The sequence below is a fragment of the Phoca vitulina genome, unplaced genomic scaffold (assembly GCF_004348235.1).
Source record: "Phoca vitulina isolate PV1807 unplaced genomic scaffold, GSC_HSeal_1.0 scaffold20, whole genome shotgun sequence".
Classification (NCBI taxonomy): Eukaryota; Metazoa; Chordata; class Mammalia; order Carnivora; family Phocidae; genus Phoca; species Phoca vitulina.
In genome coordinates this window covers 41,743,119-41,767,563 of record NW_022589723.1, presented here as the reverse complement: position 1 = coordinate 41,767,563, position 24,445 = coordinate 41,743,119, and the positions used below count along the sequence as shown (strand labels likewise).

The 24,445-nt window shown below is 38.9% G+C and overlaps 1 protein-coding gene across 8 annotated transcripts in view; it reads right to left on the bottom strand.

The window, feature by feature from the left end:
* The window catches only part of NRG4 (neuregulin 4), a 171,720-nt gene that overhangs the window by 131,139 nt on the left and 16,136 nt on the right, over window positions 1–24,445 (bottom strand). The window contains exon 1 of one of the 8 annotated variants that reach the window (XR_004301068.1): window positions 2,029–2,063. The exons of the other annotated variants lie outside the window; for them this stretch is intronic. The gene's annotated coding sequence lies outside the window, so the exon portion shown is untranslated. Of the gene's footprint in view, window positions 1–2,028; window positions 2,064–24,445 lie in introns of those variants that run through there. 8 annotated transcript variants of the gene reach the window in all.

The following is a 24,445-nucleotide window of genomic DNA, read 5'->3' as shown; positions in this document are numbered from 1 at the left end:
CAAGCTGCAACTATACATTTGGTCTTTAAATATTTCAGGTAAACAACCAGAAAAGTCCTCGTGAAAGATAAATTTGAGCAAGAAAAGTCACTGTGCATTTTTAAATGCTTGATTTTACCAAAAAAAAAAAAAAAAAAAAAAAGGCTTTTTAAATTTTTCTTTTCTTTTTTTTATTAAGCTTTTTCTTTTAATTCCAGTATACTGACATAGTGTTATATTAGTTGCAGGTGTAGAACATAGTGATTCAACAATTCTATACATAACTCAGTGCTTATCATAAGTGTACTCTTAATCCCCCTCTGGTAACCATCAGGTTGAGCTCTATAGTGAAGACACTGTTTCTTGGTTTGTCTCACTCTCTTTTTTCCCCTTTGCTGGTTTGTTTTGTTTCTTAAATTCCAGATGAGTGAAATCATATGGGATTTGTCTTTCTCTTACTGACTTATTTATCTAAGCATAATACTCTCTTGCTCCATCTGTGTTGCTGCAAATGACAAGATTTCATTCCTTTTTATGGCTGAATAATATTCCATTATATATATATCTTTTATTTAGATTTTATTTATTTATTTGAAAGAGAGAGCAAGAGCACAAGGAGTGGGGAAGGGTAGAGGGGAACCCGTTGTGGGACTCGATCCCAGGACCCTGGGATCACCACCTGAGTCGAAGGAAGACACTTAAACAACTGAGCCACCAGGCGCCCTGTATCACATCTTCTTTATCCATTCATCTACTGATGGACACTTGGGCTGATTCCATAATTTGGCTATTGTAAATTATGCTGCAAAAAACATAGGGGGTGCATGTATCCCTCTGAATTAGTATTTTTGTATTTTTAGGGTAAATACCCAGTATTGCAATTGCTAGATCATAGGGTAGTTCTATTTTTAATTTTCTGAGGAACCTCCATAATTATTCCACAATGGCTGCACCACCTTGTATTCCTATTAATAGTGCACAAGGGTTCCCTTTTCTCCACATCCTCACCAACACTTGTTGTTTCTTGTGTTGTTGATTTTAGCCATCTGATAGGTGTGAGGTGATATATCTCATTGTAGTTTTGCATCTTTATAGAATGATGGAGCCACTATTAACTTCATATGGAAAAGACCCCTGACATTTTCATAGAATGGTAGAACCTTGTCATCCAATCACCTAAGGCTTTTACTTTAACTTTGATGAAAGAAAATAAAATCAGTACTTTTTAGAAATATAAATACAATCTATATAAAAATATTCTGTCTACTTGGTAGAGAATGGAGAGGACTTTCATCCCCATTTTTAAAAATAGACACTAAAATAAAATCATTTTTACACAACACAATTTTCTGTGAAAGAGAACGTATATAACTAGATTGTCATTAAAGCTTTGAAATAAGAAATAAGAAGAGGTTTTATTAAAACACAATGATAAATGAAATTTTATAGCACCATTAATAAAATAACACTTCAATATTAGGAACTCAAATTTATTTCAAATGAAAACATTAAACCTCCCTTTCCAAATATAGAAAAATGGCACAGTTTACAAGATTAGAAACTAAAATACCAAAAGCTTAATTTCTACAAAGTACCACAATCTATTCCAACAGGAAAAAAGGAAAGAAGGAACAAATGGAGAGAGGGAGGAAGTTAGTGATAATATTACTGGGACTAAATTAAAACACCCATGGATATATTTTCCTCTCTCTAAAGCAGTAATTTCAAAGAAAAAGCATCTAAGCACTTTTCTATATTTTATATTCTCAATTTGGTATAAACCACAATTTGTCACTGTTAGGAAGTAAAAAGTACTAAAGCTATATTTATAAGAATAAGATTTGGGGCTGAGAATTAGAAAACTTAGAAATACGTGTTTTGCTGTTATAAGAGAGCACGACTTTCATGTTGTTCTATACTTTCAGTCCTAAGCAATTGGTTTCTAAAACTTAGTCAGATAGTCCTCGGGATTGAGGCATGTAGTGCAGTTAAGAGAATGAACTTTGGAGCAAGGCAGCCCTGTGTTGAAAACTTGGATTTGTCACTTACAAATCGTAATCTTGAGCAAGTTGCTTAATAGTTTTGTCACCTGTAAAAGAGATATATAAGTATAACCAACCTCTTATTTCTTTTAATCCTCAAAAGAAAAACCTAATTGTGTAAAGCCCTTAGAATAGTTCCTGACTCACATGAGTAATCAATAAATATTAGCTATTAATCCAGCTAAATATTAGTTAATCATGATAAATATAAATATTTATTAGTTTTATGCAGGTTATACTATAGCAAGAATAAGCACAGCTAGGTGATCAAATCCCAGAGATTCAAGACAGTTGGAGTAGAGAAAGCTGAGTTTGACAAACTGTCACAGCACAGAGAAACCACCATTCAATAGATCTGCTCCTTCATTCAGTGCCAATATGAAATGCCTCCCAGAGTTCCCTGGGCTAAAGTCTACAAAATTAAAAACAGAAAATGAACCAAAGACTTCAAAAGATATACAACTGGGCACCTGAGTAGCTCAGTTGGTTGGGCAACTGCCTTTGGCTCAGGTCATGATCTTGGGGTCCTGGGATGGAGTCCCGCATTGGGCTCCCTGCTCAGGAGCGAACACTCCCCCTATTGTGCTCTCTCTCTCTCTGTCAAATAAATAAATAAAATCTTTAAAAAAAAAAACACCAAAACCCCAAAAGACATAGAACTTACCCACATTGATCCAGTGGATGGTTATTTGCCTTATATCTTAGGCATAGTTTGAAAGCCTAAATCTACAGATATTAAGAATTTAACTAGAAAAAATTAAAATAACTTGTTTCTGGATTTTATATATGCTGCTTATTCTCCTATGCTATTTTTCATCAGTTCTGAGAGCAAAATTAAATAAAATTGGACTTATATTCAACACTTTCCTCAAATAAATGGCCTAAATTTTTAAGAATTAACCCCTTATGGGATGTTACTAAACTGGTGAGGATTGTGAGACAAGGAGAAAGTGTTAAAAGCAATTAAAAACTTAAATATCCCTCTATCAGTATTAGACAGATCCAGGAGGCACAAAATCAGTAAGGACATAGTTGAACTCAACAGAATCATCAAATAACTATATATCAATCAAATATAATTGACATCTATAGAATACTTCATCCAATAGCAGAACACACATTCTTCTCAAGGTCACATGGAACATTCACCAAGAGAGATCAAATTCTGGACCATGAAATATACCTTAACACATTTAACAAGATAGAAATCATACAATATGTGCTCTCAGATCACAATAAAATTAAACTAGAAAATACTAACAGCTGGAAAATCTCCATATACATAGAGATTAAACAACACACTTCTAAGTAACATATGGGTCAAAAAATAAACCTCAAGATAAATTTTAAAATATTTTTAACTAAATGAAAAGAAAATTACAACTTTTCAAAATTTGTGGGATGCAGTAAAAGCAGTGCTTAGAGGTAATATTTATAGCACTGAATGCATGTTACAAAAGAAGAAAGATCTGAAATTTATCATCTAAGCTTTTTTTTTTTTTTTAAGATTTTATTTATTTATTTGACAGAGAGAGACACAGCGAGAGAGGGAACACAAGCAGGGGGAGTGGGAGAGGGAGAAGCAAGCTTCCTGCAGAGCAGGGAGCCCGATGCGGGGCTCGATCCCAGGACCCTAGGACCATGACCTGAGCTGAAGGCAGATGCTTAACGACTGAGCCACCCAGGCACCCTATCATCTAAACTTCTACCTTACAAAAGTTAAAAAAAAAGAAACAAAACATAAAATTAAATCCAAAGTAGAAGAAAAGAAATAAGAAAAATTAGAACAAAATCAGTGAAATTGAGAACAGGAAAACAACAGAGAAAACTCAATGAAACCAATCACTGATTCTTCATAAAAAATCAATAAATTCAATAAGACCCTAGCCAGGTTAAGAAAAAGAAAGAAAAAAGGCAGAAAAATACTAAAATCAGAAATGAAAGAGGGGACAATACATGGACATTAAAAAATGATAAAGGAGTATTAACAACTCTATGCCCACAAATTTATAACCTAGATAAAACGGACCAATTCCTTGAAAGACACAATCTACCAAAACCCACAAAAGAATAGTCCAAAAAGACTTACCTTCATTAAAGAAACTGAATCAACAATAACCTCCCAAAACAGAAAGTACCAAGCCAACATGGGTTCACTAGTGATTTCTAGCAAACAATGAAGAAAAAAATTATACCAATTCCATAAAATCTTATCCAGAAGAAAGAAGCATAAGGAATATTTACTAACTCACTCAATGAGGTCAGCATTACCCTAATGACCAAACCAGACACAGTATTAAAACTACAGACCATTATCTCTCATGAACATGGATGGAAAAATCATCTACAAAACATTAGCAAATTGAGTCCAACAATGTCTAAGAAGGATTATATACCACAACCAAGTACAGTTTATTCTACTTATGCAAGTCTAGTTCAACATTCAAAAATCAATGTAATCTATCACATTAATAGGTTTAAGAAGAAAAATCACATGATCATATCAATAAATGCAGAAAAAACATTTGACAATATCTAATATCCATTCATGACAAAAACTCTCAACAAATAGGAAAAGAGGGAATTTCCTAAACTTGATAAGGAACATCTACCCAAAAATCTACAGCTAAAATCATATTTATTCTTTTTAAAGATTTATTTATTTATTTGCAAGAGAGAGAAGGAGAGACAGTGAGAGAGTACAAGCGGGGAGGAGAGGGAGGAGCAGACTTGCGCTGAGCAGGGAGCCTCATGCGGGGCTCGATCCCAGGACCCAGGATCATGACCTGAGCCAAAGGCAGATGCTTAACTGACTGAGCCACCCAGGAGCCCCGCTAAAATCATATTTAATGGTGAGAAAGTAGAAGCTTTCCCACCAAGATCAGAAACAAGGCAAGGATGTCTCCTCTCGTCACCCCTTTTCAACATCATATTGTTAAGTCATAGCTAATGCAGTAAGACAACAAAAGGAAATAAAAGGCATAGAGATTCAGAAGGAAAAAACAAAACCATCTTTGTTTACATATGGCATGTTTATCTATATGAAATACCCTAAAGAATCAACCAAAATACTCTGGGACCTAGTAAGTGATTATTAGCAAGGTTGTGGGATATAAGGTTAATACACAAAAGTCAATTGCTTTAATATATGCCAGCAGTGAACAATTGGAATCTAAAAAAATGCCAGTGTGGGGCGCCTGGGTGGCTCAGATGGTTAAGCGTCTGCCTTCGGCTCAGGTCATGATCTCAGGGTCCTGGGATCGAGTCCCACATCAGGCTCCCTGCTCCTTGGGAGCCTGCTTCTCCCTCTGCCTCTCTCTCTTTCTCATGAATAAATAAATAAAATCTTAAAAAAAAAAAAAAAAATGCCAGTGTGGCATAGTCAGTTGGGTGTCTGACTCTTGGTTTCAGCTAGGGTCGTGATCTTGGGGTAGTGGGATCAAGCCCCGTGTTGGGCTCCACACTTGGTGCAGGGTCTGTTTGAGGTTCTCTCTCCCTCTGCACCTCCCACTTGTGCTCTCTCTCTAAAATAAATGAATAAACCTAAAAAAAAAAAAATGCCAGGGTGCCTAGCTGGATTAGTCGGTAGAGCATGGAACTCTTGATGTTGGGGTCATAAATTCAAACCCAGTGTTGGATGTAGAGATTACTTTAAAAAAATTAAAATTGGGATGCCTGGGTGGCTCAGTTGGTTAAGCGTCTGCCTTCAGCTCAGGTCATGATCCCGGGGTCTTGGGATTGAGCCCCACATGGGGCTCCCTGCTCAGCGGGGAGCCTGCTTCTCACTCTGTCTGCTACTCCCTCTGCTTGTGTTCTCTCTAATACATAAAAATATTTTTTAAAAATTAAAATAAAAAATGCCATTTATATTAACATCCCAACATATAAAATACTTGGGAATGTATCTAACATACTATCTATAAGAACTATACGAGGAAAACAAAATTTTGATGAAAGAAACTGAAGAACTAATGGAGAAACAGTCCATGTTCACATATAGGAAGAATCAGTATTGTCAAGATGTTAGTTCTTCCCAACTTGATCCACAGATTTAATGCAATACCAATCAAAATCTCAGCAAGTTATTCTGTGGATATTGACAAACTGATTCTAATGTTTATAATAGAGGCAAAAGACCCAGGAATAACCAACACAGTATTGAAGTGAAAATAAAGTTGGAGGACTGACACTACTTAACTTCAAGAGCTACTATAAAGTCACAGTAGGGGCGCCTGGGTGGCTCAGTCAGTCAAGCGCCTGCCTTCAGCTCAGGTCATGATCCCAGGGTCCTGGGCTCTCTGCTCAGCGGGGAGCCTGCTTCTCCCTCTGCCTGATGCTCCCCCTGCTTATGCACTCTGTCAAATAAATAAATAAAAAATTACAGTAATCGTGACAGTATGGTATTGGTGAAAGAATAGACAACTAGATCAATGGAATAGAATACAGAGCCGAAATAAACCCACATAACTGTCAACTGATCTTTGACAAAGGAGCAAAGTGAATACAATAGAGAAAAGATAGTCTTCAACAAATGGTGCTGAACAACTGACATCCACCTGCAGAAAAATAATCTAGCACAGACCTTACATCCTTCACAAAAATTAACGCAAAATGGATCACAGACCTAAACATAAAGTGCAAAACTTGTATAAGATAACATAGAAGAAAATCTAGATGACTTTGGGTTTGATGATGACCATTTAGATACAACACTAAAGGCATAATCCATGAAAAAAAGAATTGATAAGCTGTATTTCATTGAAATTAAAAACTCTGGGGAGTGACATCACCAAGATGGTGACATAGGAGTCTCCTTCCAGCCTATCTCAGATGAACCAAATACACAGCTCCACACAGATCAATTCTCTTTGTGAGAAATGCAGAAACTAGTTGAGTGACTCCTGCACACTGGGCAACTGAGAAAATACCCACATGGAAACAGGTAGGAAAAGCTGAGATACACTCTCACCATAAACCCCACCCCTGGCATGGCACTTTCCAAAGGAAGGGAACTGCCAATTCTCAGCTTCTCCCTAAGAAGCAAAGGATTTGTACCACACATGTAACACCTCAACCTCTAAGGCTATCATGTGAGGGACACATACCCAAATTACCAATCTCTGAGAGTCAACATATGCTTGCATTCACAAGTCCTACAAGACTACAGTAAACAAAGAAGCAGTTTTAACAGACACATAAGCACTTTCCATGACTATTCCCTCCAGGCTCAGTGAAAAGGGAGCAGGCAAAAACACCCATCTCCCAGTTTCTCCCTGGAAGTTTGACTACATACTTTCCCAGCTGCTCCTAAGGGTCAAACTTCTAATTAGCCTGAATCTATGTGCTAAGTGAGATGTTCCCAGGAGCCTGAATGAGCCAGTGAGCACTTTGCACATTCTCCCTCTGGCTCACTCCAACAATAGCACCAAGTATCCAGCTTTACCCTGGAAGGAGTTTGTCTCATATTTTGCAGTTGCCATCTAAGGGACAGGCCCTCAAATCACCTAGCTCTCATAGCAAACAGGGCACAGCATTCACAAGTCCCACATAACAATATATTTTTTTAAAGAGCAGTTTTCAAATGGACATATAAGCACTTCATGTAACTATTGTCCCCTGACCCTCCCCACCCCAGGAGTCAGTACAGAGGAAGCAGAAAAAAATACCCATCTTATGGGTTTCCCCTTAAAAGCATCTGACTGCATACTTTCCCACCTGCTTCCTGAGGGTCAACCTTCTGATCAGCCTGCACGTAGAGGCAGACTGGGATCCTCCCAGAAGCTTTTAGAGCTGATGGTATCTCCCCCCAACTGTCTCCTCTCAGCTCATTCCAACAGTAAAATCAAGTCCAGTTTCTCCCTAAAAGGACCTTGTCCACAAGTCTAGGTGTCCCCATCTTTTATGGCTGCCAGTTGAGGGAATGGCTCTCAAATGATCTAACTCTACAGCTCAGCATTCACAACTCTGCGACCACACAAAACAAAGAGGTGGTTTAATCTGGGAATAAGTTAGAAGCACTCCCAGTGACTATTACCACTGGATTAGCACAGAATGAGTAAGTATGAACTGGTAGCTCCTAGTTTCTACCTAATAGGGGCTAGATTACACATCTGATGTCCTGACTTCCTAAATGCTGCTGGAAGGCCATGCTTCCAATTAACCTGCATCAGGAACCTAAAGGGTCTGGCAATTAGTAGTCCTTTAAGAACCGGAACAGGGATATGGGTATTTCCCATGCCTTTGGGACACTTACAAGTTCTGACACACCCACAACCACTGCAGGCACTAAAAACACATAGCAACTTCAACAAACACAGAGTTTTGGTGGGCAACCAAGAGCATGGGATTAGCTAACTGATGAGGTTCATCTCCTACATGAGGCCAGTCTAACAACACTGGGAGAGGTGGCTATATTATCTAATGCACAGAAACCAACATAGAGCATCAGGAAAAGTGAAGAAACAGGAGAATATGTGGTTTTAACAAAAGAACAAGTTAAATCTCCAGAAACCAACTTAATCAAATGGAAATAAGTGATTTGAACCATAGAGTTCAAAATAACAGGAACAGAGGTGCTCACTAAGGTCAGGAGAGAAATGTATGAACCAAGGGAGAATTTGATCAAAGATAATACAATATGGCTGAAGAATACAATAAATGAACTGAAAAATTCAATTCAATAGTTCAACAGCAGACTAAATCAAGCAGAAAAAAGGATCAGTGAATTCAAAGACAGGGCAGTGGACATCATCCAATTAGAGGAACAAAAAAAAAAAAAAGAGAGAGAGAGGGAAAGAATGAAGATAGCTTAAGAGACTTCTGGGACACCATCAAAAGAACAAATATATGCATTATACAGGTCTCAAAAGGAGAAGACAGAGAAAAGGGGACAGAAAGCTAATTAAAAAAAAAAAAAAAAAGATAGTTGAAAACTTCCATAACCTAAAGAAAGACACAGACAACCAGATACAAGAAGTGCAAAACATATCAAAGATGGATCCAAAGAGACCCACACTGAGATACTTTATAACTAATTGTCAAAAGTTAAAGATAGGGGCACCTGGGTGGCTCAGTTGGTTAAGCATCTGCCTTCAGGTCAGGTCATGAATTCAGGGTCCTGGAGTTGAGCCCCAAGTCAGGCTCCCTGCTCAGTGGGGAGTTTGCTCCTCCTCTCCCTCTGCCCCTCCGCCCATCATGCTTTCTCTCTCTTTCTCTCTATCAGATAAATAAAATCTTTTTTAAAAAGTTAAAGATAATGAAAGATTCTTAAAACAAGCAACTTTCTTATGAACAAGGGAACCCACATAAGACTATGAGCAGATTTTTCAGGAGAAGTTGTGAGGGCCAGAAGGGAGTGGGATGATATATGCAAAGTACTGAAAGAAGAAAAACTGCCAACCAAGAATACATTACCAAAGTTGTCCTTCAGCACTGAAAAAGAGATAAAGAGTTTCCTACAAACAAAATCTGAAGGAGTTCATCAACACTAGAACAGCCTTACAAGAAATGTCAAAAGGAATTCTCTAAGTTGAAATGAAAGGACACTAATAAGTAACATAAGAAGAAAAGAAAGTATAAAATTCAGTGATAAAAGAAAATCCTTAGTTAACTCAGAATACCCTAACATTGTAATAATGGTGGGTAAATCACTTACAATTCTAATATAAAGGTTAAAGACAAAAGTAATAAAATATCTATAACTACTATAATTTCTTAATGGCTATTCCATTTTAAAAGATGTAAATTTTAAAATCAAAAACAAAGCAGGAGGAAGGCTCTAAAAACGTGCTTGTGTTTGCATTCAAAGTTAAGTTGTTATCAGCTAAAATATACTATCATTACTACAAAATGTTTTCTGTAAGCTTTCTGTTAACCACAAAACAAAAACCTATACTTGAGATACAAATAAGAAAGAGAAAGGAATCTAATCATAACACTACAGAAAATCATCAAATCACAAAGAAAGAAAGCAAAACAGGAAGAAAGGGAAAAAAAGGAATTACAAAGAAACAAGAAAAGAATAAACAACATGTCAGTAGGAAATCTATACCTATCAATAATTGCTTTAAATTTAAATGAATTAACCTCCAATCAAAAGACAGACTGGCTGAATGAATTAAAAAACTAAAACCAACTTTATGCTGCCTACAAGAGAGTCACTTCAGCTTTATGAACACACATAAACTGAAAGTGAAATGATGGGGAAAAAAGAGATCCACGCAAATGGAAATCAAAAGAAAAGAGGGGAGCTGTATTTATTGGACAAAAAAAGATTTTAAGCCAAAAAAAAGTGAAACAAGACATAAACAAGGTCATTTTGTGATGATAAAGGGTCAACTCATTAGGAGAATATAACCATTGTAAATATTTATCCTCCCAACATCAGAACACCTAAGCATATAAAGAAAATATTAAAAGATCTTATGGAAGGGCGCCTGGGTAGCTCAGATGGTTAAGTGTCTGCCTTCGGCTCAGGTCATGATCCCAGGGTCCTGGGATCGAGTCCCACATCGGGGTCCCTGCTAGGCGGGGAGCCTGCTTCTCCCTCTTCCTCTGCCTCTCTCTCTCTCTGACTCTCATGAATTAAAAAAAAAAAAATCTTAAGAAATAGCAATACAATGATTGCAGGGAACGTCAATACACAACATTCATTAATGGAAGGATCATCCAGACAGAAAACCAATAAACACTGAACTTAACACTAGATCAGATGGACCAAACAGACAGAAATATCATTCCATCCAACAGCAGTAGAATACATATTTTTCTCAATTAAACTCTTCAGGATATATCATGTTAGGCCACCAAAATAAATCAAGTATCTTTTCTGACCACAATAATATGCAAGTAGAAATTTGTTACAAGAGGAAAACTGGTAAAGACATATATGTGAAGATTAAACAACATGCTCCTGAACAACTAGTAGGTCAAAAAATAAGTTAAGAAAGAAATAAAAAGTGATGAGGGATAAGATGGTGGAGGAGTAGGGCACCTTATTCCAACCGGTCCCTGGAATTGAGCTGGTTATCAATCAGACCACTCTGAGCACCCACAAAATCAGCCTGAGATGTAAGAAGATCTGGATCTCTACAAACAGAAGATCGCAGGTGGTTGGTTTTGAGGAACCAAGCAGGGAGCCGTGATTCTGTGGGCAGATATCGAAGGATAAACAGCAGCGGGAGGGAGACTGGCCATGGGGATCCTGCACCGCCGGTGAGGCAGTGCAGAATCATGCAGCTCAGTGGGAACCGATTTTTTGGGGTTTTTGTTCTCTGGCCAATTTCCCTGGCAGCTTTGCGCATCTCTTCTGAGAGTCAGAGCGGAAGAGACCATTTCCAACCCTCTGCCTCATAGCAGAGTGATCGCAGTCTGTTCTTCAGTGAGCTCTCCAGGCCACACTATCTCTGTTTCTGTCTGTGGTGCTATAAACTGCAGCGTCCGGGGTTGTGCGCCCCTCTGCAGCGCTCCCAGTCCTGCCTCCACGTCTGGGCACATCTCTGCCCTTTGTGCTTCTAAAACCGCCAGCTGCTCCTAGTTCGCACGGGCGACCCCGCCGCTCTGGGTTTCCGTCCTGGGGGGCTGCCCTAAAGTCCTTTCCCCGCCGCTACTGGTCTGCAAGTCTGTGCCCCGTCCGCAGCACAGGAGGCTATCGCTCACTGCCAGTGTAGGATCCCCACAGCCAGGCTCCTTCCTGCTGCCGTTTATCCTCCGATATCTGCCCGCGGAATCATGGCTCCCCGCTTCGTACCTTGAAACCAACCGCCTGAGATATTCTGTTTGTAGAGATCCAGATATTCTTACATCTCAGGCTGATTTCATGGGTGCTCAGAGTGCTCTGGTAGATATCCAGCTAAATTCTGGGGACCAGTTGGAATAGGGTCCCCTACTCCTCTACCATCTTCCCCTCCCTCCAGGAGATTTTTGATTACTGCTTCAATTTCCTTAGTGGTTATGGGTCTGTTCAGGTTTTGTATTTCTTCCTGGTTCAGTTTTGGTAGTTTATATGTCTCTAGGAATGAATCCATTTCCTCCAGATTGCCCAATTTGTTGGCATATAATTGCTCATATGTTCTTATAATTGTTTGTATTTCTTCAATATTGGTTGTTGTCTCTCCTATTTCATTCATGATTTTATTTATTTGGGTCCTTTCTCTTTTCTTTTGGATAAGTCTGGCCAAGGGTTTACTGATCTTTTTAATTCTTTCAAAGAACCATCATTTAGTTTCGTTGATCTGTTCTAATATTCATTTGGTTTCTATTTCATTGATTTCTGCTCTAATCTTTATTCTTTATTGTCTCTTGCTGGGTTTACGCTTTATTTGCTGTTCTTTCTCCAGATCCTTTAGGTATAAGGTTAGGTTGTGTATTCGAGACCTTTCTTGTTTCTTGCGAAAGGCTTATATTGCTTGGTACTTCCCTCTTAGGACGGCCTTTGCTGTATCCCAAAAGTTTTGAAAGCTGTGTTTTCATATTCATTTCTTTCCATGACTGTTTAAAATTCTTTTCTAATTTCATGGTGGATCCATTCATTCTTTAATAGGATGCTCTTTAACCTCCACATATTTGTGTTCCTTCCAAATTTTCTCTTGTGATTGACTTCATTTTAAAGCACTGTGGTCTGAAAACATGCAGGGAAAAATCCCAATCTTTGGTACTGGTTGAGACCTGATTTACTTCCCAGAATGTGATCTATTCTGGAGAATGTTCCATGTGCACTCAAGAAGAATGTGTATTCTGTTGCTTTAGGATGGAATGCTCTGAATATATCTGTGATGTGCATCTGGTCCAGTGTGTCATTCAAACCCCTTGTTCCTTGTTCATTTGCTTCGATGATCTACCCATTTTGTGCGTGGAATGTTAAAGTCCCCTACTACTATTGCATTATTATCAATATATTTCTTCAATTTGGTTGCTAATTGGTTGATAGAATTAGCTGCTCCCAAGTTAGGAGCATAAATATTTATAATTGTTTGATCTTCTTCTTGGATAGTATGATATAGTGTTCCTCTTCATCCCTTATTACACTCTTTGGCTTAAAATCTAATTTGTCTAATATAAGGATTATTACCCCAGCTTTCTCTTGATGTCCATTACCATGATAAATGTCACTCTCTCCTCTGCCTCATTTACCTCGCCTTTAGAACATCCATTTTAGACTGCATCTCAGTAAAAGCATTTTTATTTTTTTTTTATTTTTTATTTTTTATTTTTATTTTTTTTTTTTTAAAGATTTTATTTATTTATTTGAGAGAGAGAGAATGAGAGAGAGCAAGCACACGAGAGGGAGGAGGGTCAGAGGGAGAAGCAGACTCCCCGCTGAGCAGGGAGCCCGATGCGGGACTCGATCCCGGGACTCCAGGATCACGACCTGAGCCGAAGGCAGTCGCTTAACCAACTGAGCCACCCAGGCGCCCTCAGTAAAAGCATTTTTAATTTCAGCCTGGTTAGATTTCATTCTTTTACTTTTGCACTAAGGGATTCTCCAGTGTCTTATGCTTTTTTTCAAGCCCAGCTAGTATCTTTATAATTGTTATTCTGAATTTTAGCTGTGACATTTTCTTATATTACCACATTGATTAAATCTATGGCAGAGAGTATTACCTCTGGTTATTTCTTTTGTTGTGAATTTCTCCTTCTAGTCATTTTGTCTGGAGAATAGATGAATGAGAGAACAAAATCAAAAATATCAAACACGAAATGGTATATTCAATTTGAGGTTATAAACTGAAAGACTTGTGGAAAAAAACATCAAATTGAATATACCATTTTCCCCCAGTGCTGGAATTTTTCAGTTTTGTGTAATCCATAAACTTGGTATTAGCCTGATGCTCCTGCTGATCTTTTGGGGAAGGGTCTGTTGTAACGATTCTCAGGTGTCTGCCTGGGTGCAATTGCACCACCCCTTGCCAGAGGGCTGGGCTCAGTGAAAGCTGCTTCAGGTTGTTCTATGCGGCTTTTGATCCCTGAAGGTTTTGTGCCACTTTAGAGGATGGAAAAAAATTTTAACATGTCAGCACACCAATCTCCAGCCCTGGACCTGAAAAATAGTTGGCCCCACTCTTCAGTGAACACTTAGGGAAAAGCAGTCAACCACTTTCGTGTGTGTCAAAGTCTGTAGACTACTGTGGAGCACGCCTGCTCCGATCCTCCAGGGGGAAGGAGGAGGGTCACGACAGATTGATGCCTCCAGGGCCCCTGCTCAGAAAGTGGTTACCCAATTTTATGGTGGTTCATTGTTAATGGCAAACGGAACTAAGAGCCCACTCTCAGGCCTTGCTCATTGTAGGCAGTTTCCCTGCTACAATGCTTGGGAACACTGCCAACTCAGACACCATATTCTTTCTGTGACCCCAGGGATCCTAAGACCACACTGTCCCACTTCTCCCCTGCTTCACCACCTGAGCACCTTTCAAGCACGGATGACCCTCACAGGAGCAGACTTCTAGAAGTTCCAATTTTGTGCTCCAGGGTTATATCACTTTCTGGTAGCCGGCTTATAGAGACCCTGGGGGGAGGAGTTAAGATGGCAGAGGAGTAGGGGACCCTAAGTTTTTCTGGCCCCTGGAATTCAGCTAGATAGTTATCAAATCATTCTGAATATCTGCAAAATCAATCAGAGAACTGAGAAAAGTATTGCTGCAATTCTACAAATAGAAAAGTGACCAATTTCTTTAAAGCTTTGGTTGTTTTTTCTAGTGGTGTTGTTATTTTTGTCTTTTCTCCCTCTTTCTTCTATTCTTTTCTGTACATAATGATGAGATGAGGGAACTGACCCCAAAAGAACAAGAGGGAGTACTCACTACTAGGGATTTAATCAATATGGATATAAGTAAAATGTGAGAAGTAGAATTCAAAACAACGATTATAAAGATACTAGCTGGGCTTGAAAAAAGCATAGAAGACACTAGAGAATCCCTTTCCAGAGAAGTAAAAGAACTGAAATCTAATCAGGTCAAAATTTAAAAGGCTATTACTGAGATGCAGTAAAAAATGGAGGCTCTATAAGCTAGGATAAATGAGGCAAAAGAGTCAGTCATATAGAAAACAAAATGAGGGAAAGTAAGGAAGCTGAGAAAAAGAGAAAAACTACTGGATCATGAAGGCTGACTCTGAGAAACCAGCAATACTATTAAGTGAAATAATATCTGAAAAACAGGGGTCCCAGAAGAAGAGAGAGAGAGAGAGAAGCAGAACATTTATGTGAATAAATTATAGTTGAGAACTTCCTTACTCTGGGGAAGGAAACAGGCATTCAAGTTCAGGAGGTAGAGAGAACCCCCCCCCCAATATCAGTAAAAATAGGTCAAAACCTTGACATATAATAGTGAAGCTTGCAGATTTCAGAGATAAAGAGAAATTCCTGAAAGCCGCTAGGAACAAGAGGTCCGTAACCTACAAGGGTAAATACATAAGGCTGGCACAAGATAAGTCCACAAAGACCTGGAAGGCCAGAAAGGATTGGCATAATATATTCAAGTACTAAATGGGAAAATTATGCAGCCAGGATACTTTATCCATCAAGGCTTCATTCAGAATGGAAGGAGAGATAAAGGGCTTCCAGGACAAACAGAAACTAAAAGAATTTGTGATCACTAAACCAGCCCTGCAGGAAATATTAAAGGGGATCCACTGAGCAAAGAGAGAGCCCAAAAGTAGTAACAGAAAGGAACAGACAATCTATAGAAACAGCAAATTTCCAGGTAATACAATGGCACTAAATTCATATCTTTCAATAATTACTCTGAATGTAAATGTTAGACTAAATTCTCCAATCAAAAGATACAGGGTATCATATTGTATAAAAAAGCAAGACCCATCTATCCAATGATACATTACATAAATCACTCACCAGGATCAAGTGGGATTTTTCCTAGGATGCAAGTGTGGTTCAATATTTGCAAATCTATCAACATGATACACCACATCAACAAGAAAGGATAAAAGCCATATGATCATTTCAACAAATGCAGAAAAAGCATTTGTCAAAGTACAATATCCAGGGACACCTAGGTGGCTCAGTCGTTAAGCGTCTCCCTTTGGGGTCATGATACCAGGACCGCATCTGGGTCCCTGCTCAGAGGGAAGCCCGCGTCTCCCTCTCACACTCCCCTTGCTTGTGTTCCCTCTCTCGCTATCTCTTTCTGTATCAAACAAATAATTAAAATCTTTAAAAAAAAAAAAGTACAACATCCATTCATGATAAAAACTTACAACACAGGAGGTTTCGAGGGAACATACCTTAACACAATAAAGGTCATCTATGAAAAACCGACAGCTAACATCATACTAAATAGTAGAAAACTGAGAGCATTCCCCTACTATCAGGAAAAAGGCAAGGATGCCACTTCCACCCTTTTATTCAACATAGTACTGGAAGTTCTAATCACAGTAATCAGACAGGAGAAAGAAATCAAAGGCATCCAAATCGGTAAGGAAGAAGTAAAACTTTCACTATTGGCAGATAACATGAAACTACATACAGAAAACCCAAAAGACTCCACCAAAAAACTACTGAATCTGATAAATTCAGTAAGGTCACAGAATATAAAATCAGTATGCAGAAATCCCTTGCATTTCCATACACTAATAATGAAGTAACAGAAAGAGAAATTGAGAAAATAGTCCTATGTACAACTGCACCCAAAATAATAAAGTACCAAGGAATAAACTTAACCAAAGAGGTGAAAGAACTGTACTCTGAAAACTGTAAAATATTAATGAAGGAGTTTGAAGATGATGCAAATAAATGGAAAGATATTCCATGCTCATGGACTGAGAGAACAAGTATTGTAAAAATGTCATACTACCTAAAGCAATCTACAGTTTTAACGTAATCCCTATCAAAATACCAACAGCATTTTTCACAGAACTAGGACAAATAATCTTAAAATTTGTATGGAACCACAAAAGAATAGTCAAAACAATCTTGAAAAAAAAAAAGAACAAAACTGGAGATATCACAATCCCAGATTTCAAGCTATACTACAAAGCTATAAGAATCAAAACAGGATGGTACTGGCACAAAAGGAGACACAGAACAGTGGAACAGAACAGAGAGCACAGAAATAAGCCCACAATTATATGGTCATTTAATCTTTGATAGGTGCTAAATGGAGCAAGAATGAAGCAAGAATATGCAAAGGGAAAATGACACTCTCTTCAACAAATGGTGTTGGGAAAACTAGACACTTCCTGCAAAAGAATGGAACTGGATCACTTTCTTACACTACACACAAAAACAAACTCAAAATGGATTAAAGGAGGAGGAGCAAGATGGCGGAGGAGTAGGAGACCTAAATTTCATCTGGTCCCAGGAATTCAGCTAGATAGGGATCAAACCATTCTGAACACCTACGCACTCAACAGGATATCAAAGAAAAGAATAGCAGCAACTCTTTAACAGAAAAGAGACCATTTTCTGGAGGTAGGATATGCAGACAAGTGAATCCGAGGCAATATTCGGGAAGATAGACCACGGGGGAGGGGGCCGCCATTAGCCGGGTCCTGGCAAGTGATAGAGCCGTGGAACACAAAAATGGAACTTTTAGAAGTGGGCTCTGCTAACGGTCCTTGTTCCAGTGGCTAAGCAGAGGGTGGAACCCTCCCTGGGACAGTATGGTCTCAGGACCCTCGGGGTCACAGAAAGACCGGGGATGCCTGACTGCGGCAGAACTCCCAGGTATCGGAGCAGGGAAGCTGGCAGCAGAGACGGAGCTGAGTGGGCTCTAAGCTCAGGGTTGCCATAAACTGTGATCCATGGCACAGTCGGGCCACTGCTCTTCCAGCAGGGACCCAACAAGCGGCAGATCCGGGAGACTCCCCTTCCTCCCCTGGAAGGAGCAGCGTGGGAGCCCACCACAGGAATCTGCTGGGTTTGGAGACTCCTCACGGGGTCATGTGCCAGATATAGAAACGCTCGGTCACAGGCTGGGTGAGCACGGAGTGCGGCTGGAGACCAGGGAGACGGGAATGACTGACTGCTTTTCTCTGGGGGTTCACTGACGAGTGGGGTCCCGAGTTCTCATCTACTCTGGGGTGGAGATTGAGAGGCCACTGTTTTCATTCTTGTCCTCCGAAGCTGTACGGAAAGCTTCCAGGGAACAAAACCTCCCGAGAGCAAACCCGAGCAGATTACTTAGCCCGGACCCGGCAAGGGCGGGGCAATTCCGCCTCCAGCAAACACAGTTGGGAACCACGGCAACAGGCCAATACCTCAGAAGATCAGCAAGAACAGCCAACCAAGACCAAGTTTACCAATCAATGAGAACGGCAGAACTCCAGCGCTAGGGGAACACAGCACATAGAATTCATGGCATTTTTTCCCCTGATTCTTTAGTGTTTCAAAGCTAATTTTTTTAATTTTCTTTTTTTTCTTTTTCTATTTTTTAAAAAAATTTTTTTTTCCCTTTTTCAACGAACATCTTAACAATCCCTTTTTTAAAAATCCTTTTTATTTTTCATTTTAAGAGTCATATTCTATTCCTTCATAGCAGTTTACCTTATTTTTAGTATATATATATAAGTTGTTCTCTCTATAAAATTTTGGGATACAATTTCTTCTAACAGAGCAAAATATACACCAAATCTCTAGTGTATGGCTTTGTTCTAGTCTCCTGCCTGATCACAATGTCTTTTTTTTTTTTTTAATTTCTCTTATTTCTTTTTCAACCAACTTCTTACCTTATCAATTCCTGTTATAAAATCTTTTATAATTTTCATCTTTAAGTCATATTCCATCTCTTCATCGTATTTACCCTTATTTTTATACATACATAAGCTTTTCTTTCTTTAAAATTTTGGGAGGCAGTTTCCTTTAAGAGACCAAAATATGCTGAAAATCTAGTGTGTGGCACTGATCTATTCATCACCAGCCTGAACATATTTGATCATATTCTTTTTTTTTTATCTTTTTCTTTTTGTTTTGTTTTTCTTTCTTTCCCTTTCTTTCCCCCGGGTTCAGGTCTCTTCTGATTTGTTCAGCGTGTGTTTTTCTGGGGCCGTTGTTACCCTGTTAGCATTTTGTCCTCTCATTCATCTATCCTCCTCTGAACAAACTGACAAGATGGAAAAACTCACCTCAAAAAAAAAAGAACAAGAGGCAGTACAGACTGCCAGGGACCTAATCAATACGGACATTAGTAAGATGTCAGAACGAGAGTTCAGAATGCCGATTATAAAGATACTAGCTGAGCTTGAAGAAAGCATGGAAGATAACAGAGAAACCCTTTCTGGAGAAATAAAAGAACTAAAATCTAACCAAGTCAAAATCAAAGAGGCTACTAATGAGGTGCAATCAAAAATGGAGGCTCTAACTGCTAGGATAAATGAGGCAGAAGAGAGAATCAGTGAGATAGAACACCAAATGATGGAAAATAAAGAAGCTGAGAAAGAGAGATAAACACCTACTGGATCACGAGGGCAGAATCTGAGAGATAAGTGATACGATAAGACGAAACAATATTAGAATAATTGGGATCCCAGAAGAAGAAGAAGGAGAGAGAGGGGCAGAAGGTATATTGGAGCAAATTATAGCAGAGAACTTCCCTAATTTGGGGAAGGAAACAGGCATCAAAATCCAGGAGGCACAGAGAACCCCCCTCAAAATCAATAAAAATAGGTCAACACCCCGACATCTAATAGTAAAACTTACGAGTCTCAGAGACAAAGAGAAAATCCTGAAAGCAACTTGGGACAAGAGATCTGTAACCTACAATGAAACATCAGATTGGCAACAGACCTATCCACGGAGACCTGGCAGGCCAGAAAGGACTGGCATGATATATTCAGAGCACTAAATGAGAAAAATATGCAGCCAAGAATACTATATCCAGCTAGGCTGTCACTGAAAATAGAAGGAGAGATAAAAAGCTTCCAGGACAAACAAAAACTAAAGGAATAGGCAAACACGAAACCAGCCCTACAAGAAATATTGAATGGGGTCCTCTAAGCAAAGCGAGAGCCTAAAAGTAACATAGACCAGAAAGGAACACAGACAATATACAGTAAAAATCACCTTATAGGCAATACAATGGCACTAAATTCAGATCTTTCCATAGTTACCCTGAATGTAAACGGGTAAGTGCCCCAATTAAAAGACACAGGGTACGAGACTGGATAAAAAAACAAGACCCATCGATATGCTGTCTGCAAGAGACTCATTTTAGACTCAAAGACACCTCCAGATTGAAAGTGAGGGGGTGGAAAACCATTTACCATGCTAATGGACACCAAAAGAAAGCTGGTGTGGCAATCCTTATATCAGACAAATTAGATTTTAAACCAAAGACTGTAATAAGAGATGAGGAAGGACACTATATCCTACTTAAAGGGTCTGTCCAACAAGAAGATCTAACAATTGTATATCTATGCCCCTAACATGGGAGCAGCCAATTATATAAGGCAACTAATAACAAAAGCAAAGAAACACATCGACAACAATACAATAATAGTGGGGGACTTTAACACCCCCCTCACTGAAATGGACAGATCATCTAAGCAAAAGATCAACAAGGAAATAAAGGCTTTAAATGACACACTGGACCAAATGGACTTCACAGATATATTCAGAACATTCCATCCCAAAGCAACAGAATACACATTCTTCTCTAGTGCCCGTGGAACATTATCCAGAATAGATCACATCCAAGGTCACAAATCAGGTCTCAACTGGTACCAAAAGATTGGGATCACTCCCTGCATATTTTCAGACCACAATGCTTTGAAACTAGAACTCAATCACAAGAGGAAAGCGGAAAGAACTCAAATACATGGAGGCTAAAGAGAATCCTACTAAAGAATGAATGGGTCAATCAGGAAATTAAAGAAGAATTTTAAAAATTCATGGAAACCAATGAAAATGAAAACACAACTGTTCAAAATCTTTGGGATGCAGCAAAGGCGGTCCTAAGAGGAAAGTATATAGCAATATAAGCCTTTCTCGAGAAGAAAGGTCTCAAATACACAACCTAACGCTACACCTAAAGGAGCTGGAGAAAGAACAGCAAATAAAGCCTAAACCCAGCAAGAGAAGAGAAATTATAAAGATCAGAACAGAAATCAATGAAATAGAAACCAAAAGAACAGTAGAACAGATCAACGAAACTTGGAGCTGCTTCTTTGAAAGAATTAATAAGAATGATAAACCCCTGGCCAGACTTATCAAAAGAAAAGAGAAAGGATCCAAATAAATAAAATCATGAATGAAAGAGGAGAGATCACAACCAACACCAAAGAAATACAAACAATTATAAGAACATATTATGAGCAACTCTATGCCAGCAAATTAGATAACCTGGAAGAAATGGATGCATTCCTAGGATGTATCAACTACCAAAACTGAACCAGGAAGAAATAGAAAACCTGAACAGACCTATAACCACTATGGAAATTGAAGCAGTCATCAAAAATCTCCCAAGCCCAGGGCCAGATGGCTTCCCAGGGGAATTCTACCAATCATTTAAAGAAGAATTAATACCTATTCTTCTGAAACTGTTCCAAAAAATAGAAATGGAAGGAAAACTTCCAAACTCGTTTTATGAGGCCACCATTGCCTTGATCCCCAAACCAGACAAAGACCCCATCAAAAAGGAGAATTACAGACCAATATCCCTGATGAACATGGATGCAAAAATTCTCACCAAAATACTAGCCAATAGGATCCAACAGTACATTAAAAGGATTATTCACCATGACCAAGTGGGATTTATTCCTGGGCTGCAAGGTTGGTTCAACATCCGCAAATCCAACAATGTGATACAATTCATTAATAAAAGAAAGAACAAGAACGATATGATCCTCTCAATAGATGCAGAAAAAGCATTTGACAAAGTACAGCATCCTTTCTTGATCAAAACTCTTCAGAGTACAGGGATAGAGGGTACATACCTCAATATCATAAAAGCTATCTATGAAAACCCACAGCGAATATCATTCTCAATGGGGAAAAACAGAGCTTTCCCACTAAGGTGAGGAACATGGCAGGGATGTCCACTATCACCACTGCTATTCAACATAGCAATAGAAGTCCTAGCCGCAGCAATCAGACAACATAAGAAATCAAAGGCATCCAAATCGGCAAAGAAGAAATCAAACGATCTCACTGTTTGCAGATGATATGATACTTTATGTGGAAAACCCAAAAGACTCCACCCCAAAACTGCTAGAACTCATACAGGAATTCAGGAAAGTGGCAGGATATAAAATCAATGCACAGAAGTCAGTGGCATTCCTATACACCAACAAGACAGAAGAAAGAGAAATTAAGGAGTGGATCCCATTTACAATTGCACCCAAAACCATAAGATACCTAGGAATAAATCTAACCAAAGAGGCAAAGAATCTGTACTCAGAAAACTATAAAATACTCATGAAAGAAATTGAGGAAGACACAAAGAAATGGAAAAACGTTCTATGCTCATGGACTGGAAGAACAAATATTGTGAAAATGTCAATGCTACCTAGAGTAATCTACACATTCAATGCAATCCCCATCAAAATATCATCAACTTTTTTCAAAGAAATGGAAGAAATAATCCCAAAATTGGCATGGAACCAGGAAAGAACCCGAATAGCCAGAGGAATGTTGAAAAAGAAAAGCAAAGCTGGTGGCATCACAATTCCGGACTGTCAACTCTATTACAAAGCTGTCATCATCAAGACACTATGGTACTGGCACAAAAACAGACACATAGATCAATGGAACAGAATAGAGAGCCCAGAAATGGACCCTCAACTCTATGGTCAACTAATCTTCGACAAAGCAGGAAAGAATGTCCAATGGAAAAATGACAATCTCTTCAACAAATGGTGTTGCGAAAATTGGACAGCTACATGCAGAAGAATGAAACTGGACCATTTCCTTACATCACACACAAAAATAGACTCAAAATGGTTGAAAGACCTAAATGTGAGACAGGAGTACATCAACATCCTAAAGGAGGACACAGGCAGCAACCTCTTCGACCTCACCTGCAGCAACTTCTTCCCAGAAATATCGCCAAAGGCAAGGGAAGCAAGGGCAAAAATGAACTATTTTGACCTCATCAAGACAAAAAGCTTTTGCATAGCAAAAGAAACAGTCAACAAAACCAAAAGACAATCGACAGAATGGGAGAATATATTTGCAAATGACATATCAGATAAAGGGCTAGTATCCAAAATCTATAAAGAACTTATCAAACTCAACACCCAAAGAACAAATGATCCAATCAAGAAATGGGTAGAAGACATGAACAGACATTTTTCCAAAGAAGACATCCAAGTGGCCAACAGACACATGAAAAAGTGCTCAACATCGCTCGGCATCAGGGAAATCCAAATCAAAACCTCAATGAGATACCATCTCACACCAGTCAGAATGGCTAAAATTAACAAGTCAGGAAATGACAGAAGTTGGCGGGGATGTGGAGAAAGGGGAACCCTCCTACACTGTTGGTGGGAATGCAAGGTGGTGCGGCCACTCTGGAAAACAGTATGGAGGTTCCTCAAAAAGTTGAAAATAGAGCTACCATACGATCCAGCAATTGCACTACTGGGTATTTACCCTAAAGATACAAATGTAGGGATCCGAAGGGGTACTTGCACCCCGATGTTTATAGCAGCAATGTCCACAATAGCCAAACTGTGGAAAGAGCCAAGATGTCCATTGACAGATGAATGGATAAAGAAGATGTGGTATATATATACAATGGAATATTATGCAGCCATCACAAGGAATGAGATCTTGCCATTTGCAACGAGGTGGCTGGAACTGGAGGGTATTTTGCTGAGCGAAATAAGTCAATCAGAGAAAGACATGTATCATATGACCTCACTGATATGAGGAATTCTTAATCTCAGGAAACAAACTGAGGGTTGCTGGAGTGGTGGCGGGTGGGAGGGATGGGATGGCTGGGTGATAGACATTGGGGAGGGTATATGCTATGGTGAGCACTGTGAAGTGTGCAAGACTGTTGAATCACAGATCTGTACCTTGAAGCAAATAATACATTATATGTTAAAAAACAAAACAAGAAGATAGCAGGAGGGAAAGAATGAAGGGGGGAAATCAGAGGGGGAGATGAACCATGAGAGACTATGGACTCTGAAAAACAATCTGAGGGTTCTAGAGTGGAAGGGGGTGGGAGGATGGGTTAACCTGTTGATGGGTATTAAAGAAGGCACGTTCTGCATGGAACACTGGGTGTTATGCACAAACAATGAATCATGGAACACTACATCAAAAACTAATGATGTAATGTATGGTGATTAACATAATTTTTTAAAAAGGTGTTTCTTAATTATATTAAAAGTGCAATGCTGAGATATGCCAATGTTCTCTTCCAAAAAGTAAAAAAAAAAAAAAAAAAAAATTGCAATCTGGGCCACATATTGAGAAGATGCCTGCACATAGTAACACTTCGAAAGTTTAAAAAAGATTCTCTTCA